At 37.0% G+C, this 25,237-nt stretch overlaps 1 protein-coding gene and 1 non-coding gene across 2 annotated transcripts in view; one reads left to right on the top strand and one right to left on the bottom strand.

Annotated features, from left to right (window-relative positions):
- ARID5B (AT-rich interaction domain 5B) overlaps nt 1–25,237 on the top strand; it is a 178,592-nt gene that overhangs the window by 35,460 nt on the left and 117,895 nt on the right. The gene's annotated exons all lie outside the window — the stretch shown is intronic.
- LOC123821232 lies at nt 11,193–11,302 on the bottom strand. The gene has a single exon (XR_006786083.1). It is a non-coding gene; the product is annotated as a U6 spliceosomal RNA (small nuclear RNA).

Genomic DNA, 25,237 nt, shown 5'->3' with positions numbered 1-25,237 from the left:
TAAGATATAAAGGGTCAAGTACAGTGATTGGTGTACACGGGGCTCCATAATTAATTCTATTGCTTTTTCTTAACACCTTTCTGCTCTAGTGACTTTTTCTTGTTCTTTGTGTCCTTTCCCTGTTTTTCTTACTTTTGTTTGTATCTCTCTGCAGCACTCACTGACTTACTCTTCTAGCATTGCTCAAGACCGGAGTTGACCTCTAATTTAGACTAGTTATTTCCTCTTTAGGCAAAGAGGAACTTTACTTTTAACATATTAAGGCATCTTTTTCTTTCATTCTAACACAATGCTGATTTTCGTAGCCCTATTTTATGCCTTAATGTGACAACTTCCTGTTTTTTTAACCTAGAATTTAACTATTATAACAAACATAGACTGTTTATCTTAACTGGCATAAAGAGACTGAATAAAACCAGTAACTGACTATCTTTAATGTGATTCTGGTTTGTGATGAGCTGTACTGTGTTTTGGGAATAGCATTAATATTATCTTGTAATTTGAGTTTAATGATCAACAGTTTCCTGGAGTCTTTGGTTGATGTCAGATAGTAATATTTTGGGCACAGCAGCCTGATTGTCATGTGCACAGTTAGAGAAAATTATTAATCTAGTGGTTTTCCTTTTAAAGCCAAATGAACTTTTTTTTTAACGAATCTTCCTGTATATGCTGTTACACCCTTCAATCTGTGAACACACAGACTAGTCTTCTGAGGTGCGATAGTGTTGAATAATACATCTGTTTTGTTACTTTCCTAGTGTATGATCTAAGTTGTATCATTATTGTCTTGTTTTCCTTAACATTAAAGCCTTTCTTTTGTTTGAAAATTTTTTTTTAGTTATGGAATATACTGTTACTAATAAAAAACTAAACAGGAAACCCACAGGGGACAAAAGGATGTGTAGATGGTTAAGCTTGATGTCACACAAATAAACAAGAGTATTTATAGCAGGGTTGTTTTGGGTTTAAAATTGATAGTTTATTAATGAACATGAAAAGAAACCTAATCTCTTAATTCTAACAAAAGATTTAGAGGTTTTGATCTTTTTGAATTCTAAAAATGTCCATAATATACATTTTGAGTAATTGATTCCAGAAGAAATTGGTTTAGAGTGAATATTCAAAGTACTTAGTGGTTTTTAAATCTAGTTGTTCATTAGACACACTAGGGGAATTTTAAAAAAAATAAGATGGATTGCTGAGTCTGCTTCCCCAGATTCTTCTTTCAGTAGGACCAAAGCAAGGCTGAGGAATGTTTGCTTATAAAAGGCATTCTAGGTAATTCTTTTTTTTTTTTTTTTTTTTGCCGGGATAGTGGTGTCTCATTTGGGAAACAGCTCTACTATTAGTGCTGAGGAAGAGAAAAAATCATCAGGGTATTTGATTGGGAGACTCTCTCCTCTGCTCAGCAAGAAACACCATGTACTTTTTCTTTTTTTTTTTAATGTAAAATACCCCTTTAAGGATAGAATTTGGGACCTTGAAATTCTACTCAGTTGGTATGAACTGTGGGGAATTTGAGACAAATAGCTTTTGTAATTGGAATGCACACTGTGTTGTAATAATGTGGAAAGAGAAACAAAAACTTTTCTTAATGTAATGAGTTTCCATTATCTGCTTGATCTAAGGTTTACAAGTCTACATTGTTAGGATTTATTTTGGGGAGACAGGGGGTGTCATTTGGTGTTTGCATTCCTGTCCCTGCAACTTTCTCTTCAACCTCTTCCTTTCTCTGTCTGCAACATCAAAATATTTGTTGTCTGTACTTTTCTTTCTACACAGTGGTTTTCTTATCTCCCTTTCTCTTGGCCACACTAAAACCACTTCCAATACCACATTGTTAATGGAAGTTCACACACTTATTAGGTTTTTCCTTCTGTAGAACTCTTCCAATTCCTCATTGTTCTTACCAAAGAAAGAAGATGAACTCTGAGATTACGTAAGACCCCCCCTTTTTTTTTCTGGTGGAAGTAAGCAAAGAATGGAAAGATCTCACCTTTCTGTAGATAAAGTAAAACTGCAATGTTACTTTTTTTTAACTGAGTTATTTCATCATGTTAAAACATCAATAAAAACAAAATAATTAGGTTACCTCTTAAAAGAAGGGCTTTTACCATATAAAAAGTAATTAAAGAACTCTTCTTGCTCAATGTTTAGGTAGAATAAATTCCCTTTAATCTCAGTTTGTGTCACTTCCTGTCTCTCTGAATAGTAAAAAAAAAAAACAACCAAGAATGTTCTCATAAATGTGTGTCTGCCAACAAATTAATACTCCACAAAGAGAAACTCTGCCCCAAATGGCAGCTTCCAATAACTGCTCTGATTCAAATCACAATTCTTTCATTTTTTATCCCCTTTTCCTCTTCAAGGACAATATTTGCAGATGTCATATTTGCTTTTTAAAACTCTCTGGAGTTTTCATTTTAAGATTCTAAATGACTGGTGACTAAAATTTCAGATAGACCATGGGAAAACTAGTACTTTTAAACAACACTTCTGAGATGCGTAAGAATACTTTGTCCCCTTCCTCCTCTTTGTGCTTTTCAAAGAAAGAAAGTTGAACATAAAACCAATTCAAATTGTGACTTTACTCAGTGAGATGTTTTGCCTTCTTTCAGACAGTAGTTTCATACCGAAGTTTATAGAAAAAAAACTATCTTACAATAGAAGGGTTAAGGAATGTATTATTCATAAGCATAACGAACACAGGAACCTGTTTTTCCAGAAGAATCGGGTTGATTAAATCATTCACTACACAAGCCTCTCATTATTTATTTTTGTCTTTAGAATCACAGTACTTAGATTTTGTAATAAAGTGGACTCGATACCCATATTTGGTATGGCAGTTAGAAGTAACCAAATGAAGAATTATTTCATTTTATAAAATTTTTAGCATCTAAGGAATATAAACACTATCAGTTAAACATAGCAAACTTGCATTTTCTTTTATTCCTTGGGCAATAGTTTGAAAAAAGTCAAATTATTTTATATAACACTGCTTCTTACAGAGTTCCTTTAAGTGAAGTATGAAAGCTGCAGTGCAAGCTTTATTGGCCTATAAATATGTCATTATAGTTGGACTACATTTATATGCTTTGGATTGTTGTTTAAGCCAAGAAAATATGTCTCTACAGGTTGACTTTTTATTGAAACCCTTTGAGGCATACAACAGAATGTATTTTAGGCCAAGGTTATTAAAACAGCATTTTCATTTTTTTGCAGCAGACTCATTGTCAATTATGCTGCCACAAACTGTCTGTGGACAGGCAGTTATGAATGGCTTTATCTCCAAATGTGTCTTTAGAAAAAGAAAGAACAGATAGAGTATTCTCAGATGAAATCGAAAAAAGAGACCAAAAGATGTGAGTGTGCTATGGCTGAATTTAATGAGGGGGGTTCCCTCAGTTCAATTTCTGTTTCTGAAGTCCCATCATATTGAGAAAGAGTGGCTTCCCCTGTCCCTTCTGTTGCTGAGACTTTAACTGTTCTTTGGGGAATAAACAGCATGGTGATGCTGAAAGAGAACTAACTGGATGGGTTGTCAGGATGTCAGGAATCTCAGCTCTACCTGTAGATCTGTCACTCACTGGAGAAGTCACTGCATGTTTACACATTCGAGTTCCTTGTGCGTAAAATGGGGAATAGTGTGTACCTGGTTTTTCTTATTTTCTCAAATACTTGAGAAAATCAACTGAGGAAAAATTAATATATATGGGAGCACTTAGTACTGAAATCTAAGATGCTATTATTATATTATTATTACACAGTACAGTGTTAGCTCTTCTGTCCCTTTTCAGTTTCCCTAGTGATTTAGGGCAAGGTTTACTCTCATTACTATCTGCCTCAATAGAAGATTGTTATTAAAATCCTTCAGATCCTAATTTTATTTACATATATTTTTGTAATATATAATATATGTTATACATAAAATGTATTATAGATAAATATTTTATATATTTCTTTATATATAGATATATATCTACATTTTATATTAAATAACATTTTTTTCTCAAAAATTCTGTCAAAATAATCTGAGCCATAAGTGGCCAGTAATATGAGCAAATTCTCAAGTACTTATAGTTAGAAATTGACTATAGTCTCTGCTTGGTAATTCTGGAGGTCTTGTATTCAAATAGTTATTTCAGATTACTTTTGAGTCTGAGATAAGTCAACCTGCTTCTTGGAATGTGGCTATGGGAAAGATTCTCACTCTGTGTTGAAGAAAACAATATTGATGTCTCTAATAAGAAGCAGCCTAAGTTTGTTATAAGATAGTTTGTTATAATAAGGATTTTTCACGTAAGATAGCTAATGAACTTGTTAGGATTTTTACTGGGACAATCCTTTTCTTTCTTTTTTCTTTTTAAAATTTTTTATTTATTAATTGATTTTTAGAGAGAGAGAAATGTCAATTTGTTATTCTACTTATTTAAGCATTCATGGGTTGATGCTTGCATGTGCCCTGACTGGGAACTGAACTCACAACCTTGGTGTATTGGGAGGATGTTCTAACCAACTGAGCTACCTGGGCAGGGCCTTCCTTTTCTTTTTTCTTTCCTTCCTTCCTACGTGTAAATTTTGTATGTATATTAAACAGTCTTGTGAGAGTATTTGTTGCTTATATTTTAACTTCCACTACTGAACTAGCTATACTATTTGCCTGAAGATAGAAACTAGGGAGGTTTCTTACAAGATAAAATTGCTGAATTATTCTATTCATGAATATCATGAGGCACCCCTACAGAAGGGCCTCTTTACTGAAACAAATTTGGCCTTTATAGTATCCTTGAGTTCAAAATAGAAATCAATGACATATGGGGCTTACCAGAAATTTGTAAAGATACTTTCCAAAGGATTTTCTCACAAGGTTCTCTGACAATATTGTTGTGTAAACCATGAATCTTTAAAGAATATAATCATAGTACCATTTATGTTGAACAGCATGCTGTTCAAATGCCGACATGACACTTTCTCGAAGTGGTTGTTTGTGCCATTGTAAAGTGATGGCCCAAAGGACATTGGTCAGGAGTAAGTTCACACTTCCAGGCATCTGCCTCTAAGTTATCCAAAACTTGGAACCACTTAATGACAGGATATTTTCTAAGAACCTGGGAACACATAGGGAGGTTATTCCCTTTTAACTCATTTCAGAGTTAAAATTCAGCTTGGCCATCGAATCAAATAGCTGAACATTGTCATGCAATAGTGGTAGAATGTGTAAAAAGTATCTTTAAAAAATAAAGATTTTATTTTTATAAAATCACATGCAGACCGCGTGAGTTGTCTGCACTCAGCCATGTTGGCTAGTACTGCAGGAAGCCTCTGGGAAATCGAACGCTGTGTGAGCCATTGAACAGCTGGTTGTCCGTAGTGCCATCTAGATATTCATACTGCCCTCTCTAATGAAGGGCTTGTTCTAAGTTAAGACCCTCATTTGGAATTTCTGTTGACTTGTGGGTCTTCTAGTGTTTTTTTAAAGGAAGGGATGTTTTTGAGAACTGTAGATTGATATGTTCTTTTGGTAATGGGTAGTCAGCTGTGGAGAATTTTGAAGAATTTAAGCATTTATTCTTACTTTTAGAATTGGAGGTATCAAGACAGAAGTGGAAAAAGTGAAATAAAGAATTTCCAATGCTATTTTGATTATTCAGATGATCAGTATTTATGAGGGGGAACCCAAAAAACCCCAGAATTTATTTATAAAAATTGTTTAATTATTCTTACTTGTTTAAATTTCAGTTACCTTCAAAGTACTCTCCATTTGATACAGTACAGTTGTTGAGATGTTTTTTCCACTGCTCAAAACAGTTTTTGAACTCATAAATTTTGATGCCTTTTAGGGCTTCTGCCATTTTTTTGTTGTTTTACCTCTTCCACATCAGCAAATTGTTTCCCTTTGAGGACATTTTTCGTTCTGGGAAACAAAAAAAAAGTTGCTCTGGTGAGATCAGGTGAATAGGGAGAGCGGGGCATGGGGGTCATGCTGGTTTTGGTCAAAAATCACTGAACACTGAGCACAGAGTGGGCAGGTACACTTGTAAATCACCCATCATGAAATGGGCAAACGCATTGAGTCTTCAAAAAAAATTTCGCTGAAACCAAACACAGCCTCTCACAACAATGCCAGCCAGTGCACTGATACAGATGGGTTCCTAGAACACTACCTAGCTGGAGAAGCCTGTACAAATGGCCTGCCCTCCAGAAGATAATTCCAGCATTTCTTGTGTCCCCCCTCATATCTCTTAGATGCAATGTACAAACACAGTAAGAAACTCATGCTATCTGGAGCTCTTCATAGAATTGTCAGCCTGGACACTGGTAAAGTTGATGTTCCCCCTCCCCGCTTCTTTAAAATAGTACTTGATTCTTGTATTGCTTGGCTAAACAACCCCAATTTTTAAATTCTTCCCCAGGATGTGGTTTCAAAATCCTTGACCCCCCTGGTTATTCATCTCAGGACATTCACTTTGGGTGTTCTCTTATACCATTTTACCCATTTACAATACATTCTACGAGTTCTTCTTTGCTAAGAATTCTAGAACCAGACTAGGAGTGGCATTCAGTGGAGAGGCCATGGTACATCTGTCAGGCTTGTCCTATCTCCAGGCAGGACATGACACTGGCAAAACTATTAGACTCTCTTTCTTAGAGCTTTATCATTTTGACTCTTCTATTCCTCAAAGCAAAAAGTTATTCAGCCACTATATCTCCTGAATTTTGGTTATCTGTTTGCTTGTGGGGTTTTTTTTTTACATTTTTATTTATTGATTAGAGAAAGAGAGACATCAATTTGTTATTCCATTTATTTATGCATTCATTGGTTGATTCCTGTATGTGCCCTGACTGGGAACCCAACCCTCCACTCTGATGTATCAGGTTGTTGCTCTAACCAACTGAGCTACCAGGCCAGGCCCTGGCTTTTTTAAACAGTAGTATTAAATGTAGAATGCTATTTAATGAATATCATTGTCACTTAATATGGCAAGAGCCACTGTGGCTCAATATCAATGCTGGGCCTTTTGAGCTTCTGTAATTCCAGTATTCATGTACTATAGCATTTAGGGTAGAAATTACCCAAATTGGTTTTTGCCTCAGTAAAGGTCCACAGCTGATTACCAGCCTGGTGTTCCAGTCAAATAAGATAAAAACCATCAAGTCTTCCCTAAATTATATGTGTTAGTATAATTTACTATCATCCTCCAAGAATCCAGCTATTTTTGCTGTTTTTGTTGTTTTTTTTTCTGGTGTTTTATCTTAATCACATGGCCATGATGAAGAAGGCAACCAACCCATACTTTGGTTTTAGCTTCATTAATAAGAAATGCTAATTTCACAATGAACTGTCTGTGGTGATCGCCATCTGATAGGAAGGTAACCAAAAATGGAAAAACTTCAGCTGTGGGCTGAAGTCCTACGCTATCTCTGATGTTACCTTCAGTTTCTGGTTACATACTTGGGGTCTACTGGAAAAAGTCTTTAAAGCGGCCTTGGCTTCTCACAAGGTCATAAATTTCTGTTATTATAGATAGATTGGCAAACTTGGAATAATAACTCTATTTGCCTTTGGTGATAGGAGAAAGCCTACTGTGAGGAACAAACTCTATCAGTTCACAATGGTCTATTAAACATCTCTTGAAAAGTACAACATTGTGCCTCAAATTGCTTTAAAAATGAGGTTGGATTTAACAGTTCTCCTTCCAGTTGGAGGTGCATAATGTGTTTCTTCTTTTATTACAACTCCAAAATGTTTTTGTTTGCTTCCACTTTTCATCTCTTGAGCCACTGCATGACTACTGACAGTAGGCAATTTCTACATCTGTTATCACGATAGCATTACCTTGGATCACAGAGCATACATGTCCTACATGTGAATCGATTTGGCTTTTCCAAAGGGTTTTGGGAGCAGTTATTTGATTTGAACATTTAAGCTTAGTTCTCTTTAGTATTGATGCTGATTCTTCTACACAGCTCGTTTGTCTTTTCAGAGTACTTTAAATGTGAGGTTTTATTGCAAAACATTAATTTTCTTTAATGTCAAAGGTTTACTCTCCTTCTCTCTCTTCTAATATTATGTATTTAACTCTGTAGTTTGTACAGGTCACTACAGAGAACAGCTGAGGTTTGGACCTTTACCCAATTTTAATAAATGTATTTATTTAGGACAGACAGGAAGTGTTTCATGCACGGTAGGGGCTGAGCAAATAGTGCTGCTGATTTGGGGTGTTTCTAGCTGCCCTGCCCTGTATGTTTTCAGAGCCGGGATGAGGTGGTGTAGCTTCTTTTTCCCTAGAATTCCAGAGCCATGCCTTGTTTTGAACTCTCTTTCTTTGGACCTCTCCACTCTCTTTTTCAATTTGTAATCATTTCCAGCATCTTATATACTTCTGACTTTCTTTAAATATTGACTTTCAGCCCATAACCCCCAGCCCTCATCCCTGTCTTTGATAACCTCATGCCTGCTGGATAAAATACAACACAAATGTAAGCAAACATCCAGTGAGCTGTTCAGTCCCAGCTTCCATTTCTTTCCTTTTCTATTAAATAACTTTCACTGCTGTGGTACATTTTGTCCTCCCAACATGATCCATGTTCGTAGTACTTTGTAGGCAATGCAGACAAACAAAAAGCAGAAAAATATAAGTGGCTTATTTTCTCCCACCCAGAATTAATTGCTGTTAGTATTTTTATCTGTGTGCCAATGTATATGAATGTGTGTAGAGGCAACAATTCACATGCATACTGTTTTGCCCCATAAAAATGAAACCTGATGTTTTAACCCCAAATTTACATTCATATAAATGTATGTGACAATGCCTCCATGTTTAAGACATTCTACACTGTTTTGTTTTGTCTGCATAATGTTTCATTATAGAGCTGTTTCTTCTATTGTTGGACATTTCTGTTGCTTCTGTTTTCCTACAAACTCTCTGAAACCCTTGTAGCTCTGCCCATGTCCATGACTATTTCCTCATACTGTACATTATGGAGGTGGACTTGCCAGCTCAAAGTGCATGGAGAATGTTAAATCACCCTATCTTTCTCCCTTATCTCTTATCACCTTCTGCTCTAGCCTAACTAGTCTAACTGCCTGATCTTCTTTCTCTTTAACCTCACACCTGCCCCTATCCTCTCTGGTATGTTTTGAGTGGCTCATACCTTGAGTCATTCTTGGAATGCCCCTTTCAGGATTCTTACCTATAGAAATTCTCTCTTTTGTTTAAGACTCAGTTGAAGTCCCTGAAGCACTTGTTAGCCATTCAGCTCATAAGAGTTTCCCTGCTCTTATCACACTGTGTCTCTACCACCTAATTGAGCACCTTCCTCCATAATAAGCAATATAATGCGGCATCTTTCTTTCCGTGTTTGTCTTATCTTCCCAGTAACAGTCTTAACTCTATGGTGTAGGCATTCTTAACTTCAAAGCTATACTTAATAGGTTAAGTAAACACACGACTTTTATGGTCAACCTCCACAGATATCTCTGCACTTCTCTGTCTACTGGGAACACCTGTGTGCATATTTAGTGGTTGACTTGGCTTCTTTTGCCAGGAGTTCCTACGACTCCTTTCCAGTGGAGGGGCTGTCTCATTGGCACCTGGGAGGAAAAGCAACATAATTGTGTTTTTTGTTTTCTAACTATTCATGGTTTAATTCATAATCAACCATCTATAGACTCATTCTTGGCAATTTATCGAGAGAGATTTTGAACATGCTTGAGGCTAGCCTGATAGCCTGTGGACTTTTGAGGTTGGTGTAAGGGGTTGTTGTGTGTGGACCTTTTACATATTAAAACAGGCACTTTTTAAATTCCTCTATTCCTCAAGGGAACATTTTTATTTTTCAGGATTATAGCAGTGACAAAAATGTACTGGGAAATAAACCACTCCAGACTGGACTTGCTCTGCCTTATCTTTTTCATCATCAGATTGTCTGCAATCTGTCTTTTTTTGTGTGTGTAGGTGACAGGTTATTAAGGAGATGGTTTTAGCAAGCTATCTAGTACTTCTTTCCCTAGGCATTTGCACTGTTTTAATCCTCACCTCCCTTAAAATGGTTACTTGCTAGGACAGTGGAGGGTATTCTCCACCTTCCAGCTACCCATTCTACTTCTTTGGTTCACAAAGAAAGTGTTCTATTAGGCTCTACAAAAACAATGCTTCCTGCCTGGCCTGTTCACTCAATAAGAAATAAATCATTGTTTTCATAGCCAGGCCTGATAATAAGGCAGATTTCAAAGCGTGATGAAACGTATACTTTTCTAGCAGAGAAAAACCTATAGTTACCTGGCTAATTACCCATCACGTGATGGCTGTGTGTAAATATAGGCTTTTCACATGTGCAGCTTCTGTGTGGGTTTCTATTTTTTTTAATTGAGAATGCTCATTTAGTTACCATTGTTTTATATTAATGTCTTCAATCAAAGATTTAGAAGAATGAGCAAATATAAAAGCTACCATTTTAGGGTGGCTTCTTTTTGACCTTTGTGGTATGGACTTTAAAATAAGACAGACCTGGATTCCAGTGCTTGCTCCATGAGCTCTATGACTTTAAAAATTGTGGTTCTGCTTTGATTGCTTATTTATGAGACAGTTAACAATACCTGTCTCATGAGACTGGGGAAGATGAGATTAGATCACCTGTGGGAGAGCACCAAGCTCATAGCAGCAGCACTTCATCAAGAACATTAGTTTCTGCCCTGGCCATGTAGCTCAGTGGATTAGAGCATCGTCCCCAATATATCAGGATGAGGGTTTGATCCCTGGTCAGGACACATGCAAGAATCAACCAATGAAGGCATAACTAAGTGAAACAACAAATCAATGTGTCTCTTTCTCCATTCCTCTCTCTAAACTCAATAAATAAAAATAAAGAACACTAGTTTCCTTTTCTCTTTTCTTTAGAAAAGTAAAGCTGACAAAGTGCTATTTTCTTCCCCAAGAAAGTAAATTGGACAATTCCAACCTAAAAGAATACCAAGATATAGATAACAGTAGTATGTTATCTTACAAACATTTGATTGTCTATTACAAGGCACTGAAACTAACTCAGGGTTAAATATGTCATGATCCCAGTTTTCTAAGAGTCCAGAAAACCTCGAGAGTCATTGTGAGAGCTTTTAATGTGATGTTGTATTTAATTCTCCATGCTAGAATTTACTTGTGTGTGTTGTCTTGTAAACCATCTGCTTATACTACCCCTGGTCACTCTTTAATCATAATTTGTATGTCATCCTTGTGAAGGGACCATGCTAATCTTCTCTGTATTGTTCCAATTTTAGTATATGTGCTGCCAAAGTGAGCACTCTTCAATCATAATTAACAGCTGATTCTACTTGGTCAGAAAATTTGGTGCCAGGACTTCAAATGCCCTTTGGGATATCACAAGGGAAATAGGTGAATCACTGGCCTCATTCGATTCTTCTCTGGCTATGAACTGGCTGTTCTTAGGGTTTATTGGATGTATTTTGGTAGGTGCATGGTACTTGCGTGTTTTGGGGATGGTCCAAACTGGAAATACCATTTGTCCTTGAGGTACTTAATTATTCCAAAAGAAACCAAAGCACACAGATAGGCCATAGTTTTGTGAGTCATTTTCTCTTGGAGGTCACGAGCAAGAATTTTCAATGTCCATCAGGACAGCCTGTATTATGCTCTAGTAAGAAACATGTTCAGTATCACAGTGGCTTAACATGAGAAAGGTTTATCTCTTGTTTATGCACAGTTCATTGTGGTGTACAGGATTCGACAGAAAAAACTTTCTCTCTGTGAGACTCCACCTTGGACCTCCCTATTGGCATGTGCTTCTAGATCAAAGGAAGGGGAATAAAGAGGTGGAGTGTGAAATACTAAATGTTTGCACTCAATAGTAACATGAAGTAACATGCATCACTACTACTCATATGTCATTAGTCAACAAAGTGATTAAGTCCATGGTCCTGTCTTACATCAAGGAGGATATATAATCCTAAAGCACTCTTAGAAGGAGAGGAAAATTGGACATTGGGTGGACATTTGTAATATCTCACAAATGCCCTTAGGATAATGGTAAATCTCACAGAATAATAAAATCTCAGGGTTGATCATCTAGTTATAAACCTCTAGTTATAACATCTTTCCTGCACTTACTACTGCTTAAAATGTCCTCTGCAGAAATCTTGACTATTCGACTTTTTAACATTTTCAGTGATTAGAGCTCATTTCTTTTATAAGCAGTTTCATTTCATCTTCAATCCATCTCTGTGTTAGAAATCACTGCTTTCGAGAATTAAATTTGAAATGCATGGCTTATAGTATAAACCATGTTACTAATGCTGTATACTATTGGTACTAATTCTGTTCTTGTAAAAACAGAGAGCAAGTCAAATTTTTCTTGTTCTTGAGAGTGTCTCAAATATTTGAAAACCGTTGCCTCTGCCCCCACTATTCCATTGTCGAGGAGGTCAACATCATCAGCCTTGACCCTGCGGGCCGTCTGTGGCTTAAGTTCTAGTTCCTTCACATTTCTGGTGGTCTTCACCTAGTGTCTCCCTGCCACTCTCTGAGTATAACTGTGTCTCTGTTTAAAGAAAAGATAGCTCTCCAACCTGTTTTTTTTCTACTTAATTTTACTTTATATGCTATACATGTAAAAATTTAAACCATTCAGCCGTCAAAGCCCTTCATTACCCATTTCCAGTTCCACTTTCTTTCCCCAGAATTAACACATCAATAACAGTTGGTGGTTATCCTCCAGTTGTCTGTGTGTGGACATGTGCTTTGTGTGTACAAATTGTTTTGCTTTAATAATAGGACCTTACTGTGTACATTATTTTGCAACTTGTTTTTTTCTGCTAACTGTTAAGTAACCTAGAACTGTGCTATCCAGTATGGTAGCCACTAACCACGTGCAGCTGTTAAGCATTTGCAACGTGGCTGCTGCAACAGAGAGACAAATTTTTAATTTTATTTAATTTTAGCGAATTTCAGTGTAACATTTAAAACTGAAGTGGTATAAAATATTTTTCTGTTAAACATAATTTTAATGTTCTGGTAGGACTATATATCACTTTAACTGTTCAATATTTAGCATGCAAACAAGATACTTTATAAGTATAAAATGCACACTGGATTTTTTAAATTTAGCATAAAAGAATATATATCTCATTAATAATTTTTATATTGGTCCCATGTTGAAATAATATGATAAATACTTTTGATATGTTGAGTTAAATAAAACATATTATTACAATTAAGTTTACCTTTTCATTTACATTTTTAATGTGGCTACTAGAAAATTTTTAATTATAGATGTGGCTTGCATTGTATTTATATTGGACAGCACTGATCTAGAGAGACTCGGATATCTACGATGTTTCCATACCCCTTTTATTCTGAAGTAGGGTCACTGTTGTGCACTGAGTGCTTAACAAGACCAGGGCACTCTTCTCACTCTGGAAGGAAGACAAAGATGAAAGAGACACCGTATTGCCCTCAGGAACTCGTAGCATCGCAGGGCAGACAGACACAGTGAAGTTATAAGATGGAGTTTAGCCAGTGCATGGATGAAGATATAAGCAAAGCGCACTAGGAGCATAGAAGAAGGTTCCTGACTGCATGTGTTCCACATGAACAAACTTGTAAATGCTTAAAGAACAGGAATTATGACCTGTTCCTTTGGCAGGAGGCTCACATACATGATCATTGAGTAAATGAGGAGATCCCTATCCCGTGTAATCTCCCTGTTCCACCAGGATATTACTAGAAGTGAAGAATGTCATGGTCATCTCTGGCTCAGATCTTTTTGAAGGGCCTACTCATCCCCCTAGGAACTTGGACTAAGTTCAAACATGGCTTTCCAGACAGAATTCCTGTGCTTGCTGTTAAGTGCTGACCTTCGATATCTCCAGTGAATACACAGTAGTTCATATCAAGCTTGTCTAGTAAGCAGAAGTATGGATATTGTATATTCCTCATTAAAATTCTCAATATTTTGCCAGAGCTTTAGCACTTACAACCAAAAAGTGTTCTGAGATGTTAAAGGGAAGATAATTAAGCTTAAGGCTCTATACAATTTATTTAGATGTATAGAGTTTCATTTGTTTCATAACTATGAGGACTCTTCATGTCTACCAGTGCACGCTCTCCGGTAATAAAATGATATCAGTTGAAACTCAAAATCTTATGTTTTTATCCTCTTGTTGAGTGTCCTTAATTAATAAAAACAATATTTTCATGTCATATTCTTAGCTTGTGTTACCTACAAGCTAAGAAAAAAAGTTGGCAATTTTAGATTGCAAATGAGAGAACTTTTCCTTGAAAAATGTCCACTTTCTGCCTAGTTACATTATTCATGGTTACAAATGGCGCTAGTGTGGTTAACAAAATCAATTCACACAAAACGTTCTCCCAAAGACAATGTTAGTGGTGGATTTCACAAAATCAGAGAATTCATCTGGGCAGAGCTTTCTGGTTGAATAAAAAAATTTCTGTTGAAAATGTTTTAGGAGTGAGGATAGGGATAGTATAGACTCCATACTGTAGATGGTAGGTTCATGGTTTGGCAAGAGGTGTGCTGATAATTATCAGCTTTCCCACCCCCCAAAACTGTAACTTAGGACATAGGTCAATTGCCTGAATGTTCTGCTGTGAAATCCTCTGAGTCATGGGTTCTTAATCAAGGACTGATAGGTAAATTTTTGTGGGGATGGCTAACCACCCCCCAAGCCCCAAGTTTTCATATAGAATTCTATATATAAATAAATATTTTCTTGGGAAAATATTCATAGCATTCATCTGATTCTGAAAGGGGTCTATGATGATAAAAAGTTATATAAAATACATTTTTATGCCTGATTATTAGTTACCCTTCTCCCCAAAAAGCCACCCTTCAGGCATTTCCACCAAGTGTGTTTACTGTATTTTCCTGGTTGACCCTGTATATGAGACAGTGGGGAAAAGGCAGTTGGATTCACCTGTTCTGATGGTACTTACTTAACCTTTGTAGGTGGGAGTGGCATGGATAACTTTGAGAACCTAAAAACACTCTGAACTTCCTACCCAGAATACGTTTACATCTACAAAGTTGAAATCACATTTGAGGACATTCATGGATGTCCTCTGAAAATTGGTCTTTGAATTCTTTGTTAAAGACTGCTGCTTGGTTCCCTGGAAAAAGTATGAAATTGCTATGCTGTGAAGAAGCAGCATGAGGATGCTGTGTGTCTACCCACGAGGTTGGTGGGAATCCACTTTCCCATGCAAGAGCTTCTGGTTTTCAAGCTTGTGTGGGAAGGAAGGACATGCCTCTCTCATCTCATGTACTTATTGTTTCTATTTTCAAATTAGAAATTTTGACAGCAGGGATAAACAATCAGGAATTCTTATTTTCTGTTGTCTGGATAATCTGGATATGCTGTGGATACTTTATATGTTTATTAGCTACTTTCTGTTTAGAGTGCTCTAAAGAGGCTTGCAATATCAGGAAGCCCTCTGGAAACTCCTTTTGATGAGGCAGAGCATCCTTTTATAATATAGATATATTTCATATAGCTTAATTTTTATATATCACATTTTCATAAAACATGGCCTGCCTATGGATTCTTTTGAAAGCCTTTTTGTCAAATCGACCCAATGGCCACTTCTGACAGCAATTTGTTTATGATAAGAATCAATCTCATGGTCAATATTCTAAATATTTATAGAATAACTTTTTTTTCTTTGAGAGCTCTGTATATTGTTTGTGGGTCTAAATTCCATCTATTTCCTGGAAGCATGAGTTAAAACCCAAGATTAGAAGCCTTTTTAAAAAAATTCTGCTCAAGACCCCATCTGCTATTTACTAGACTAATCTACTTCCAGGGAAGGTCATGAGGGTCCCTCACGTATCCCAGTCTTTAAGGTACTGTCTGGCATGTGGTAGGTGCTCGATCCGTATGTTGAATGGATAGTTGTTGACTGGGCTTTAATCTTATACCTGGAGGCAGCATAATATGTGGTAGCTCTCTGGCAGACCTGGACTTGAACCCTGGATCCCCAAACTTAAAAAAATGTGTGTAATTCCTACCTCCCAGGAATATGTTGTAGGATTTAATAACATATTGAATTCCAAATGCTTAAGAAAGTGTTGGCACAATAAACTACTTGATAAATGGTAACATTATTAAAATCGTAGGCCTTAAATTAGAATAGTCTAGACTTCAATCATTTACAAACCAATATCACAATTTTTGTCACATCACCAACTCCCTATTTTATTATTGACTTAATATTTTTCTTTAACTTAACTGCTTTTATACATAAACAATTTTATGTAATAGGAAATTTTATACTATGACTGTAAATGGAAAACATATCACTTGCTATAAATAACAGTGAAGTTAAATACATAATTCTTAAAATTAAAATAAATTTGTCTGTGCATGTACTACCTAAAATTGACTTGGGTACTAGTGCACACCACACTTAAGTCATTTCCTTTGAGGCTTTTCTCTTGGGCAATAGCCCAGCCTAGGTTATTGATAGCAATGAGACCAGCTTGGGCTGTGGCGAGCCTCTTGTCAACAGCAGGCTAGGAAAGGTTGGAGCCAGTTGCACTGAATTAATCTATAGGCTTAGATGTGTAACTGCCACACAGATGTGAAGCCTGAAAATAACCTCCATGCACCTGCCCTGTTTGTGTGTCCGTTACAGTGTTCATTGAGCACCAATAGATGTCGTAGGGACAGTATAGTAAAAACATGACTCTTACCTTTAAGATGCCTGCACTCTTATGAATGGTTTATACCCAGCCCCTGACTGCAGATGAAGAATCTCATCTCCGGGCAGTTTCTGAATGAATATGGATCCCAATTGGGTGAGGAAAAAGGTAGTTGTTATTACTACCAACTGGCCCCAAACAGTGATGTGAAACCTTGCAAAATTGAGTCCTGAGCAAAACTTGTTTCTTTAGAAATTTGCCTAGCCAAGGTGATTTGCTGAGATTGAATCCTTCAGATTATCTCAACAATTCCCTTGCCTTGCCGTTGGGTTCTAAATAGTAAAAACGAAGTCACACTGCTTTAAAAGGGGGTATATTTTAGCAGCACACAGAAAGCAAAGGTAAGGGCTCACATCTGTGTTGTGCCGCACGATTGATAAAAGCGGAAGCAGCGTTGGGAACAGGCTCAGCGTCCACATTCTCCTCCTAATCATTGAAATCAGGGTGCTTGTTAATGACCCTGCAGGCACATTGATTTTCAGCATTACATGTGGTTGGAGAAATATGACTGGATGTGTTTGCCAGCAGTTGGATACCATGAACCTGCTGAAGACCATCCTCAGTTTGACTGTGCTTGACTCTGTTATGATCTGAAAAAAAAAGAAAAGATAATTCCGCAGAGCATTGTGCCATTAACTAGAAACACCACAGTTCTGAATACAAATATTACTAAAGATAAATGAATCATTAAAAGAATAGTAGCATGAAATAATTGACAAATGAACTCCTAAAGTTTGGAATACAATAAATTTTACCATCCAAGTAGTTCCTTAATCCATCCACCAATAGTATTAGTTGTCCAGTTAAGTTGCCAAAAAGCATTTATGGTCTTAGAGTAAATGATTGGTAATTAGGACTTACAAGGTTATAAATACACAGCAGGGATTCAGTGATATCATAATAAACCACAAGAGAAGCCAGAGTGGTTTCTAATATTAGTAGAACCTTGAGAAATATTTAGAGCCATGTTCTCACACCAGTTAGATTTTTTTTTTATTGTCAGGGTGGGAGGGAGGGAGCAACTAGTGTTTTATCAAAAAATGTGTAAGACTAATGGGAGTAAATGGAAATGCCTAGAGGAGATTAGGCCCTTGGTTTGAATAATGCAGTAATCTTTTAACAAGCAGAATACATACTTAAAAACAATAAAATATTTCCTTTTGTCCCTCTCTTAGTTCTCTCACTTCTGGTCTTTTTCCTTTGAATGAGTTTTACATAAATGAAAAAAGACAAGGGAAAGGTCCCAGCCTTTCAGCTCCTTGTCTCCAGTTTGGCCAGTTTATCTCCCATTTCAGTCTAAGAAGTTGAGCCTTTATTATTCTAGCCCTAGACTTTGTTTCCCTAGCTTGTTACTTGTTGGCCTGCTAACAGTGGAGACATGGAAAGGGGGACCTACCCACACCTGCCTCCTGGCCCTGCTCCCAGCTACAGGAAGAGTAGCCTGTCAGTGGGACCTTGAGAGCTAGACTAAGTCCAGAACCACAGCCTGGTGACATTGCGGCAGTGTCTTAGTTGAAGATCCAGCCTGACAGCTGATCGATAAGCCAGTGTCACTGCCCAGCAGGACTGGCCTGGCAGAGCATCTTACATTTGAGTAGGAGCAAGACAATTCTTTGTAATTAGTCCCACAGAAAGTTGCACAGAAAATGATGCATGCCAAGTGTTGGTGGGTGCTGAGAACTGCTTGCTGTCTCTTAGCTGCACTCTTGATTTCTGCTCCTGTGTCTTGGTTTCAGGAGGCTTTGATCATCCTTGACTGTGGCGTTTCTTGAGCTCCTTCTCTGTGCATTGACTGTAATTGTATCTAGTATGTGTACGGCGCTGGGAAAGAAATGACCTGTGCAGTCAACACACCTGCACTGATGTCATTAGCAACAGTTAGTTAGCGGAGCTCACGGGCAGGGACAGATGTGCCTGGTGTGGAAAACATTGCCGGGATCTGCCCCAGACTGGTTTTATTTTTGCACATTTTTGTGGTCCTCAAATACGTTTTGGGTTCACACCTTTCTTGATTTTGAAGTCCAGAATGAAATAGAGTCCAACTTGCTGGATAATCAGATAGAGTCAGGGGTGGAATCAGCATGGGACGAACTGAAGAGCACGTGCAGGCACCAGTCAGAATAGACACATACCTCAGGGCTGGAGCAGCAACCCCAGAGTGCTGGTGTAGCCAGGAATTGACCCCGAGGTACCTGGCCTGGGGGTTGGTGGCAGGGGGGGGGATCTGGGATCTCCCAAGGGGGCTCCAGGGATGTCGGGGAGGAGGCAGGGAACACTGCAGAGAGGGGCTGCTGTGGTGGCTATTTGCTAACCTGCTCAACAGTCTTTTGGTATTTCACCTGGTGAGGCCATAGTGGTATGCACCAACTCCCTATGGCCCTGTCGTCTGTGCCTTAACCTGGGGGCCAGAACCCGTCAATATTCTGTTTGTAGCTTACTGGAAGCCCACCCTACAATGCTTAACTGAATAGTGCTCTTCAAAACGCACTGACTAAAAATAGTTTCATCTGCAGCGTGAACATAGTTTCATATTTATACTAGCATCTGGCCTAAGCAATTGAATACTCCATTCTTTAAATAGCTTCACTCCAGCTCTTGAATACTCTGAGAAGAAAATCTCCCCCAGGCAAACACCTTGTTTACATAGCCATGTTTACATGCAAACAGGTTTCTAAAATGCAGAGGAATATTAATTTGGGAGTTAATGGTGCTTTGGGGTAGTCTTTTCTTTTGGTGGGGGATGTGAGAAAAGGAGGGGCTGAATAGAGAATGAATTTCAAATATGTGCATTTGGTACAAATTTCTGAGGTATCTGCACTATTTACATTTTTTGTACTTTACTAAATTTGATTCACAAACATGTAAATTGTCTGTAAATTTGTGAAGCCGATTTGAGTGAAGTCCCTGGGAAGAAAAATCTGTGCTGCTGCTAATGCCCAACAATAATAGAAATATAAGCCTAGATATACTTTAACTTTTTCTACCAGCAAATGTTTTGGGGCCAGAAATCATTTGCCAGCAGGCAATGGAAGTACTTTTGTTAGTCTTAGGGGGATACTAATGGTTAGTCCCCATGAAGAAAGACGTGAAAATAACACACTAAAAGGTAAACATTACGAATGGGTGGCTAATGATTAGCTGTTATAGTCCAAAGGGGCAGAGCATTTTTTTATAGTTTATGACCCTTGCCCAGCCTTTATTGAAAGAACATTGTATATTCAGAGTTACATATTTCAAACTTAAACCTCCTTTGAACATCCTTCTTTCAAGATCATAGCAAGTATTCCCCACGTTATATGTTGTAGACAGGAAGATTTTGAATGTGTACTGGTTTTAACATTAAAGAAGAGGAACAGGCTATTATTTTTTAAATCCAGTTTATGAACACAGAGAGTGGGCTATAATAACAAATCTTTACCCTCACCTGAAAATTAAGTACAGACAGTACAACTGTTCTGCCTATGAAGTGAGTTCGTATTTAGAACCTCGCTACTGGACAGTCGAGATACATTCCTCTCTGAAGTGAACAGCTTTTGTTAACATAGGCCAGTTCAGAAAAATAAAAATGTTAACGAGTTGCATTTTTTTCCTTATTTAAAACAAAAATGGCCTCTTTTTTTGTTTTGTTTTGTGTCCCTGGGGGCTCTAGTTTTACAACTTAGATTAGCTACTTTAGTAAATAACAGAATGTCAGTAGAGCATTGCCCTCTCAAATGTTTACATGTGGGTATATTTGAGGAGTGTAACACAAAGGCAACTTTTCCGTCACTGATGTTAAAATTAGATTTGAGGCCTTGATTGTTCTTCATGGTCTACGAAAGTAAATGCTTTGGCTGAATGAAAACCATGTATATTCTCTGGGAAACATTGAAATGTCATAATTTAAACACCACTTTCATTTTTCACCAGTGGGACTTTTATAGATAAAAATCTAATCTAATTCTAAATCACCCTTCTAAAATGTTTTTCCCCATTACGAATGTAGTATCTTTTTTTATTACAGAAAGTAAAGACATGCAAAAAGAAAAAATAAAAATCATTCATAGTCTCACTACCCAGAGGCTACCACTGTTAACATTTTAATTCCAATTTACAATATTTTCTTGATCCTAAGATGCCACTGGTTGTAAAGATGCATCATTGATTTTCAATAGCTTTTGGAGAACAAGAAACAATTGCATTCTAAATAATATAGACATATTTTTAGGTACACACGGAGTTCAGAAAATTAAAAAGTGGAAGAGGTGGACAGGGAGTCCATGTTAGAATTGATTGTAAAAAGCCCAGTTTTGGGCCCTTCTTGCCCAAGAAGCCATACTGCTCCCTGGGTTCCCAGCTTACTGTGAATCCTTCCCTCATCCAAGATTCTCAGAATTGTAAGGAAACACAACAATTCAATCAAATCTCATTTTACATCCATGGCAGTAATTCTTCCATTGTTCTGGTGATGTTGAGTTCACTTACCTTATACAACCATGGATTTTTTATTTTTTCTTAGTTGCGGATTCTTTTGTTGTTGCTGCTGACATGCTCTGAATTTTAAGAAGTTCTTTGTTTTTCTATTGGACCAAATACTATGGCTCTGCCACATTTACCCACTGGGACCAGTTCCCTTAAGAAACCCCACAAGAGCAGGGTGTAAGCTCTTCTCCCACATACAAAGTCCTTTAAGATATTTTAAAGGCAGTTTTCATGTTGCTTTCAAGAGTTTCTGAAATCTTGGTCATTTTGACATCTTATTATTTCTAGGTCAGACATCCCTGGTGCTATCAACCTAAAGTATTCTTTATACTCTCTTTATACTGCTCTTCTGTTGGTGTGCTTCAGTAAATCAATGCTCATTTAAAGACACTGCCTGAAGTGTTGGCAACTACTTTCTTTTGACTCATGTAGAAATTTTGGTTCACTAAAAAAATTGGGGGCTTTTTGCGTGAAATGTTGTTAAGATGGGCCCTCATCATCCTATTCTTATACAGTAATTTGTTAAAACTAAGTTTAAGACTGTGTTTTCCCATATTGATTCAGCACTATCTGCTTTCAGCCAATTTCAGCCTCTTAAGAGCTTTTTTGATCTTGACTCTTATATTTGCATCCTTTCTTCCAACAATGTCACCTGCAAATTTGAGAAATTGTTATTGCTTACATGTGATCACTTTCCTACTTGAATTTCTTTTTAAGGTATATCTTCATAACTTGACTCCAAGTGTCTTCCAGGAAGAAGTTTGCTTTAACTAGAGGAGATTTGTGTCACCCAGAGCTTCTAGTTTAGAGTAAAGTTTTTATGGGTCCATTGGCCATTAGTGAATCATGTATCTACCTTGCCTTACCTTCAGCCATAGCCACAATTCTTTGTATGTAAACAAAGGGGATGCAAGTGGCATAGGTTCACATAGTGGACCTGGGTAGGTGGTGGTTCATATATACTGTGTTAGGTATTGTAACACACACACACACACACACAAGGCTTTTTCCTTCATCCATGAGTTTTCTTATACAACGATAAACAGAGCAGGTAGGTGGATAATTGTCCATCTTTCAGCTAGATGATCTCACCTGTGTAGAAAAACTCCTTGAACATTTAACTCAGTTTTTCCCTTTCCAAGCAGATGTTTCACTAGAATGTAGACATAACCTCCACAGATACTTCTCTGATTTGTGAATGTTAATGTCTCTGTTAATATCTGTGTCATTTACAATGGATGAATGATACTGGTATTTTGACAAAGTGTTGGAAGTGTAGCTCTATGTAATGAAGGGGAGCTGCTCAGGCCCTTGAAGTGGTTCATGTAAACTTTTGGTTTGGACATGCTTGTATTTATGTAGATAACCATCTGTTTATACATTCTTGTATTTATTTATTCATTCATTGGTCTGTTCGGTAAATACATAAGGGCCTATTGTGCTCAGGCTCCATTAGACTTTAGCTTTTTAGAAATATTCTTGAAAATAATAATTTGCTTATTGCATGGCAGTATTAGGGATGGCCCATTTCATGAAAATTACCTAGGTAAGAATTTGTCGGTATACAAATACACCTGATCTAATATTCAACAATAATAATTGAAAATTTAACATAGAGAGCTAGTATGTACACACAAATATTTGTATTATATGTATATGAGTAAGTGTGTAAATATACATATATAAATATATACCAGTAAATTGATTTATTTGAACCAATTGTTTTACCTAACAGTACTTATTCCTACTGTGAATGACATATTCTTGGACATTCATATTCTATATCACTTTTTTAAAATGTTGGTTCATATTCTATATCACTTTTTAAAAATGAAAACCCATCCAATAGGTTTTCTAATCCTACTAATAGACTGCAATCCCCAGTTAAAAAACACTGACCCAGAGTAATTGTTTTACATAATGTCTTCTTTCTGGCTAAGCACACTATTTCCACACTTCACTAAGTGTTATGGATCCAAATTTGGTGAGCTATTACTTAGGCTCTCCCAACCCTGTCACACTCACCACAGAATTTGTGCTGCTTTTCCTCAGTCTGAAGTGAACCCTTCCAGGGGTCCTGTTTCTAAGGACGGTTACTAGTCCAGGTCTGTCCTCTTTTGGGTCACCTAATGTAAAGGATTGTCATAAATGATTAAGCTGCCCATGTCTGAAATAAAAAAAGGAAACCCCACCATATAGTCCATTTCTAACATAATACCCTTGATTTTTCAGAAAATGTAACAGGTTTGCAGTTCTTCCCATATACGGTGTTTTTAAAGAATCCATCTTGTAGGCATTGTCTGTATTGGTGTGTTACTCCTCGGTGGAGAAAAAGCAATAATTTCCTGCCTCTTCGCCCTGAACCTAAGAGAAACTGCTTTCAACATACCAAAGACAAAGAAAAGCTTCTATTTATAGGCTTCATGTGGTTTCTAAAATTTTAACCAAAGTGAACAGAACAATAATAAATTGCTCTCACATTTCTGCCCATAGAATTGTTTATTTAGCATTTTCTGTAAAACAAGAGACCTTCCATTCGCGTGAAAAGACTGTATTTTGATTGCCTGGGAGATTTGAAATGATTTCTAATCTTGCCACCACTGTCTTCTGCTGTATAAATGAAATGTTTCATTTTCAAAGAGACTGTCAGGATATCTGAAGACAGTTCCTTCACTGCTCTGCAACTCACCACCCCCCTAGAAATAAAGTGCTTTGCTCTGTGTTTTCTAAAAGAACAATGGCATTATTTTTTTATATTGGAAGATATGATTTTCAGCAAGTCCTAAAGTGTTTATTTTCTAGCAGCTTCTTTGTTTTATTAAGCTCATAGGATTGCTTTTTGATTCACTAACTATCAAGAGTTGCCAGTTTTATGGGGTGTTCAAATAGGACAGGAGCCCTTTGAATATGGAGCTAGAATTGAACCTAAAATAGTATCTGCCTGCAAACCATCATTTCTTTTTTTATGGGTTGGGAGGAGGGGTCAGGGCAATAATTTACAACAAAACTTTCTTCCTTTGTCAAAATGGGTCTTTTCTTGATAGCTGGACACACCAAACCCTGGGACTTGCCATTTCACCCAGGTGTTCAAGAGGACTGAGTTGAGCTCATTAAACAGCCTTCCTTGTCTGTAGGGCTTCTCAGTTTCCAAATTATTTATATCCTCATACCCCCTGCATTGCAGGTCTCCAGACCTGCCCTGAGTGTGAAATAAGCCTGGCTGTGTAATGACACTTGATCCAACCACTGATCTCACGAGAATCATCATGTTCTATTCTCTCACTGTTGGAAAAAATGGACATTTTTCCACATTAATTTACTAGATGCTTTAATTTTGCTTAGAAATGGCCTCATGACTCTTTGGATTTATTTTGCCCTAAATTTTTGGTTTCTGTGCTAAACTGCTTCACAATACTCCCTCTCTTCCACCGAGGCATCCAATAAGGAGATTTGTTTCATAATTCCATTTAAGGAACTTAAATCAAGTTTTATGAGTATATTGTGACTTTCGATTACCAGAAAAGTGACTAACTTTGAAGCAGAGAAAAATAGTTAGGCAGTCTACTCATTGGTTAATATCATCAGGTCTCCAATCTGCACTTAATCAATGTATTCGGCCTTGATTAGCTATATTGAAATACTCAAAACCCTGATTTGTAATATGAAACTCAGATATACTTATAAATGCTAATAGCTTCTCTTTACTTACAGTCAACAATTGATGAAAAAGCTCTTACTTAAATGAATTGACTTTGTGCAACCAGAAACATAATTCATTCGTTTTATAAATGTTCCTCCCTGCTGTGGACTTTAGCCTTTGGCATCTGACCTTTAACCATAATCTATGGCTAGACATAGCTCGGGAATTGTAGAAATGCTAAGGTGAATTCAAATTGCATAATGCTGGAGAATTCCAGTTAAAACAAGGTTGACTGAAATTTAAAACACACTGTAATATAGACAAAGGAATTGTTATCATAGATGAAACGTACGTCGTAGATATAGGAGGATTATTGTGTCGATTTCAGATGTAATTTCATGC

Source organism: Phyllostomus hastatus, unplaced genomic scaffold (genome assembly GCF_019186645.2).
Source record: "Phyllostomus hastatus isolate PE091 unplaced genomic scaffold, TTU_PhHast_1.1 phas_contig_38, whole genome shotgun sequence".
Classification (NCBI taxonomy): Eukaryota; Metazoa; Chordata; class Mammalia; order Chiroptera; family Phyllostomidae; genus Phyllostomus; species Phyllostomus hastatus.
The sequence above is the reverse complement of the archived record's forward strand: the minus strand, read 5'-3'. Positions and strand labels throughout refer to the sequence as shown.